The sequence below is a fragment of the Bombina bombina genome, chromosome 5 (assembly GCF_027579735.1).
Source record: "Bombina bombina isolate aBomBom1 chromosome 5, aBomBom1.pri, whole genome shotgun sequence".
Classification (NCBI taxonomy): domain Eukaryota; kingdom Metazoa; phylum Chordata; class Amphibia; order Anura; family Bombinatoridae; genus Bombina; species Bombina bombina.
This window is the reverse complement of record NC_069503.1, coordinates 245,374,165-245,381,345: the sequence shown is the minus strand read 5'-3', so window position 1 is coordinate 245,381,345 and position 7,181 is coordinate 245,374,165.

Here is a 7,181-nt window from a genome sequence, read left to right as displayed (position 1 = left end):
TGGCCACCTGACTCCTCCTTCTCTGACATCTCCCAAAATTTTGAACTGCAGCACTAGTACAGGATCCTCTCGTCCCTGTGTGCTCCTTTCATTCAGTTAATTGAGACACTCATATGGCACTTTCCCTCACACTATCTCCCCTCACTTTCTTTCAGCAGAACATTCTGTCTGCACTAACACACCCACACTAGCTGTGAGAAGTGTATGTGCTCTGTGATCTTCGCTCTGTGGGTGGCTGTGCTGGCCAAGGAGGACCGGAGAACGGTGATCATGTGGTCAGGGGAGCACTAGTTGTGAGAATCTGAAGTTCTGGCTTGTGGGGCTCTTTTTAACAGCAGTGGTGGTTGGAGATCGTTCACTACTGAAAAGCACCGGTGTATGTGGGATGGCTTAAAACGGGTTTGTTATGTAAATAGATGGACGGTTGGGCATACACTTCCAAACTGTTTAGTTTAGTGGAAGCGTATATTGATTTACATTTGTATAAAAATGGGATGCTTTTTAAATAGATGTTTCATTAAATGTATCCACAGTTACGTTTTTATTGTGGGAATACTACTGTGACATTAGAGATTAATATCTCTAGTGTATCTCGTTGCTGCTAAGCGTGTGGGTGTGTTAGTGCAGACAGAACGTTCTGCTGAAAGAAAGTGAGGGGAGAAAGTGTGAGGGGGGGGGGTGCCATATGAGTGTCTCAATGAACTGAATGAAAGGAGTGTGCAGGGACGAGAGGATACTGTACTAGTGCTGAAGTTCAAGCTTTTGGGAAACGTCAGAGAAGGAGGAGTCAGGTGACCATTTCAAAATGGACAGATGAGATCTAGTAAGTGTATTTTCTGCCAAAGTTTATTTAGATGAAAATTGGACTAGAGTTTTATGTAAAGATGGTTAATTAACTAATCTAAATAAGTAACAGTAATTTTTGGGTTGACTGTGCCTTTAACTAAATTATTCCTATTTAAAACTAAATACTTACCTATAAAATAAACCCTAAGCTAGCTACAATATAACCAATAGTTACATTGTAGTTATCTTAGGATTTATTTTTATTTTACAAGCAAGTTTGCATTTATTTTAACTAGGTAGAATAGTTATTTAATAGTTATTAACTATTTAATAACTACCTAGTTAAAATAAATACAAAAGTACCTGTAAAATAAAACCTAACCTAAGTTACAATTACACCTAACACTACACTATAATTAAATTATTTCCATAAATTAAATACAATTAAATAAAATTCGCTAAAGTACAAAAAAACACCCCACTAAATTACAGAAAATAATAAACAAATTACAATATTTTAAACTAATTACACCTAATCTAATCCCCCTAACAAAATAAAAAAGCCCCCCCCCAAATAAAAAAAGCCCTACCCTACACTAAATTACAAATAGCCCTTAAAAGGGCCTTTTGCAGAGCATTGCCCCAAAGTAATCAGCTCTTTTACCTGTAAAAAAAAATTAAATCCCCCCCAACATTAAAACCCACCACCCACACAACCAACCCTACTCTAAAACCCACCCAATATCCCCTTAAAAAAACTAACACTAACCCCTTGAAGATCACCTTACAGGGAGAAGTCTTCATCCAACCGGGCCGAAGTCCTCAACGAAGCCGGGAGAAGTCTTCATCCAAGCCGGGCGAAGTAGTCCTCCAGACGGGCAGAAGTCTTCATCCAGACGGCATCTTCTATCTTCATCCGGCACGGAGCGGGTCCATCTTCAAGACATCCGACGTGGAGCATCCTCTTCATCCGACGGCTCTTCTGGAATGAAGGTTCCTTTAAAGGACATCATCCAACTCTATCAGCTAATCGGAATTAAGGTAGAAAAAATCCTATTGGTTGATGCATTCAGCCAATAGGATTGAGCTGGCATTCTATTGGCTGTTCCAATCAGCCAATAGGATTTTTTCTACCTTAATTCCAATTGGCTGATAGAATTCTATCAGCCAATTGGAATTGAAGGGACGCCATCTTGGATGACGTCATTTAAAGGATCCTTCATTCCAAAAGAGCCGTTGGATGAAAAGGATGCTCCGCGTCGCATGTCTTGAAGATGGACCTGCTCCGCCCCGGATAAATGAAGATTGTAGATGCCATCTGGATAAAGACTTCTGCCTGTCTGGAGGACAACTTCTCCCGGCTTGGATGAAGACTTCTCCCGGCTTCGTTGAGGACTTCGGCCTGGTTGGATGAAGACTTCTCCCAGTAAGGTGATCTTCAGGGGGTTAGTGTTAGGTTTTTTTAAGGGGGTATTAGGTGGGTTTTAGAGTAGGGTTCGTTGTGTGGGTGGTGGGTTTTAATGTTGGGGGGGATTTGTAATTTTTTTTACAGGTAAAAGAGCTGATTACTTTGGGGCAATGCCCCACAAAAGGCTCTTTTAAGGGCTATTTGTAATTTAGTGTAGGGTAGGGCTTTTTTATTTTGGGGGGGCTTTTTTATTTTGTTAGGGGGATTAGATTAGGTGTAATTAGTTTAAAAATCTTGCAATTTGTTTATTATTTTCTGTAATTTAGTGTTTGTTTTTTTGGACTTTAGATAATTTAATTTAATTGTATTTAATTGTATTTATTATATGGAAATAATTTAATTATAGTGTAGTGTTAGGTGTAATTGTAACTTAGGTTAGGTTTTATTTTACAGGTACTTTTGTATTTATTTTATCTAGGTAGTTATTAAATAGTTAATAACTATTTAATAACTATTGTACCTAGTTAAAATAAATACAAACTTGCCTGTAAAATAAAAAAAAAAAAACTAAGCTAGATACAATGTAACTATTAGTTATATTGTAGCTAGCTTAGGGTTTATTTTATAGGTAAGTATTTAGTTTTAAATAGGAATCATTTAGTTAATGATAGGAATTTTTATTTCGATTTCTTTTAATTATATTTAAGTTAGGGGGTGTTAGGTTTAGGGTTAGACTTAGGTTTAGGGGTTAATAACTTTAATATAGTTGCAGCGACATTGGGGGCAGCAGATTAGGGGTTAATAAATGTAGATAGGTGTCGGCGATGTTAGGGCCGGCAGATTAGGGGTTAATATTTAACTAATTTTTGCGAGGTGGGAGTGCGGTGGTTTAGGGGTTAATATGTTTATTATAGTGGCGGCAACATTGGGGGCGGCAGATTAGGGGTTAAAAAGTGTAGGTAGGTTGCGGCGACATTGGGGGTGGCAGATTAGGGGTTAATAAATATAATGTAGGTGTCGGTGATGTTGGGGGCAGCAAATTAGGGGTTCATAAGTATAATCTAGGTGGCGGCGGTGTCCGGAGTGGCAGATTAGGGATTAATAATTATAATGTAGGTGGCGGCGATGTCGAGGGCGGCATATTAGGGGTTAATAAGTGTAAGATTAGGGGTGTTTAGACTCAGGGTTCATGTTAGGGTGTTAGGTGTAGACATAAAATGTATTTCCCCATAGGAGATTTATGCTGCCTTTTTGTAGGTTTTAGACTTTTTTTCAGCCGGCTCTCCAAGTTAATTCCTATGGGTAAATCGTGCACAAGCACGTTACACCAGCTCACCGTTAACGTAAGCAGCGCTGGTATTGGAGTGCGGTAATGAGCAAAATTTTGCTCAACGCTCACTTCTTGTCTGGTTTGTAAAAACCCGTAATACCAGCACTGTCTGTAAGTGATCGTGAGCATAAACTGCTCGTTAGCACCGCACAGCCTCTAACGCAAAACTTGTAATTTAGGTGTATATGTCTTATAACAGCAAATGACTGTTCTTTGTGTGTAAACTAACAGTTAAGATGGCACTTAGTAAAATCAGTGTTTCTGAGCTAAAGCAATTACATTTTTCAACGTTGCCCTTGGAAAGAAAAATGCAAGTTAAAATGCTCAAGCCAACACCTAGGCTTAACCTTATCCAGGTGACAAAATGTAAAACTAGAGATTTCAAAAGAGAATTCAAACCCGAGGTATATGAAAAATATCCATGGATTTGTGGTTGTGAATTATCTAACAGGTTTTGTTTTTATTGTCTCCTGTTTGCAAAACAAAGTGGTGATTCAAGTTGGGTGAGTTACGGTGTCGCTGTTTTATCACATTAAACTAAAAAAATAACTAAACACAATTGCTCCCAATAACATTTAAACTCCACATTAGAGTTTAATTTGCTATGAAGGGTTGATATTTGCCAACAACTTGACAGTGCATATTGTTTGAATGTTAACAAACATACGGCTAGATTACGAGTTTTTGTCGGTAATGGTGTGCGGTGCTAACGTGCCTTTTTTTTCTCACCACTCACTTAAGACAACGCTGGTATTACGAGTTTTCTGCAAGCCGACGTTAGCCTCAGAAAAGTGAGCGTTGAGCAAAATTTAGCTCCACATCTCACCTCAATACCAGCGTTGCTTACGGTATCGGTGAGCTGGAAAAACGTGCTTGTGCATGATTTCCCCATAGGAAACAATGGGGCTGAGCTGGCTGAAAAAAAACCTAACACCTGCAAAAAAGCAGCGTTCAGCTACTAATGCAGCCCCATTGTTTCCTATGGGGAAATACCTGTTATGTCTACACCTAACACCCTAACATGAACCCCGAGTCTAAACACCCCTAATCTTACACTTATTAACCCCTTATCTGCTGCCCCCGACATCGCCGACACCTGCATTATATTATTAACCCCTAATCTGCCGCTCTGGACACCCGCCGCCACCTACATTATCCCTATGAACTCCTAATCTGCTGCCCCCAACATCGCCGAACCCTACATTTTATTTATTAACCCCTAATCTGCCCCCCCCAACGTCGCCACAATTATAATAAATTTATTAACCCCTAATCTGCCGCCGCCAATGTCGCCGACACTATAATAAATGTATTAACCCCTAAACCTAATTCTAATCCTAACCCCAACACTCCCCTAACTTAAATATAATTTAAATAGATCTAAATAAATTTACTATAATTAACTAAATAATTCCTATTTAAAACTAAATACAGGTAGCCCTCAGTTTACGCCGGGGTTAGGTTCCAGAAGGAAAGGTTGTAAATCGAAACCGTTGTAAATTGAAACCCAGTTTATAATGTAAGTCAATGGGAAATGAGGGGGTTAGGTTCCAGGCCCCTCTCAAAATTGTCATAAGTAACACCTAATACATTATATTTAAAGCTTTGAAATGAAGACTTTACATGCTAAACAGCATTATAAACCTAAGAAAATAATCACACAAAACATAATATATAATTAAACTAAATTAAATGAACAAAAACATTTGCTAAACAGCATTATAAACCTAAGAAAATAATCACACAACACAGACTTCACTTTCATTTTTCTGCAAACAGTTCTTTCTATGCATTCCAATCTGGACTGATTTATAGACAGGAAGATCTTGTTCCTTTGAAATCTGCTCAATAGCTCAGGTCTGGTTAAACTGATTAATTTCAGCTTGCTTGGCTTGCATATCTTTGCTGCAACACAAGCAGACAGCTCCACCTACTAGCTATTTTAATCAATGCACTGCTTCTCAATGCTTTTCAATAGCAGTCACATGACTGAAAAAAAATTGAACCGTTGTAAACCGAGGGCCACCTGTACTTACCTATAAAATAAACCCTAAGATAGCTACAATATAACTAATAGTTACATTGTAGCCATCTTAGGATTTATATTTATTTTACAGGCAACTTTGTATTTATTTTAACTGGGTAGAATAGTTATTAAATAGTTATTAACTATTTAATAGCTACCTAGTTAAAATAAGTACAAATTTACCTGTAAAATAAATCCTAACCTAAATTACAATTAAACCTAACACTACACTATTATTAAATTAATTACATAAACTAACTACAATTAACTACAATTAAAATAAACTAAAGTACAAAAAAACCCCTACTAAATTACAGAAATAAAAAAAGAATTACAATTTTTTTAAGCTAATTGCACCTACTCTAATCCCCCTAATAAAATTAAAAAAAAAAACCAAAATAATAAAATTCCCTACCCTATACTAAATTACAAATAGCCCTTAAAAGGGCCTTTTGCGGGGGAATGCCCCAAAGTAATCAGCTCTTTTACCTGTAAAAAAAAAAAATACCCCCCCCCAACATTAAAACCCACCACCCACACACCCAACCCTACTCTAAAACCCACCCATTCCCCCCTTAATAAAATCTAACACTACCCCCTTGAAGATCACCCTACCTTGAGCTGTCTTCACCCAGCCGGGCAAAAGTGGACATCCAGACCGGCAGAAGTCTTCATCCGATCCGGCCAGAAGAGGTCCTCCAAGTGGCAGAAGTCTTCATCCAGGCTGCATCTTCTATCTTCTTCCATCTGGAGCGGAGCGGGTCCATCTTGAAGACATCCGACGCGGAGCATCCTCTTCCATCCGACAGCGACTGAAGAATGAAGGTTCCTTTAAGTGACTTCATCCAAGATGGCGTCCTTTCATTTCCGATTGGCTTAAATGAAATCGGAATTAAGGTAGGAAAAATCCTATTGGCTGATGCAATCAGCCAAAATGATTGAAGTTCAATCCTATTGGCTGATCCAATCAGTCAATAGGATTGAGCTTGCATTCTATTGGCTGATTGTAGAGAATTATGAGTGTGTGGCAGCTGGCTTTCATCCTGACCTGCAGTCATCTGGGAGTAGTGTGGCGGTGGTCAAGCGGTGGTGTGGCGGTGGGACAGCTCAAAGTTGTGAGCAATAAAGTGAGTATTAAAAAAAAATTTTTTTAACTTTTAAAGTGCACTTTTTTTTCTGTGATGCATGTGAAATTGTGAATGTAAACATTGGGATTTAGATAACATGTTTGTTCATTAAGGGATGCACTTGCTACTATACTACTTGCTTGTAGGATGCATTGCTTTGTGAAATTTGTGAATTTATATTATTTATGTTACAGTTAAAATAATATATAAATATAATAATAATAGATTTTACTACTACAGAACAGTCTCTAGCTGTACTCCATCATCAGAATATATAGAGGATGATAATATTAATGATATAGATAATAATGAGATAGTTACTTTAATAGAATTACTGATTTAGATTCCCAGAAGATAGATCATCAATCTCCTAAACAGTACATAGTGGTGCAGTCAGTGAGTGCACATATTTTTGTTTTGTATAATATTTTTCCTCTAATTTTAAATAGTTAATATTTTATTTACATTACCCTTATTATACCATTTTGCAGTCCAGTAGTGTAC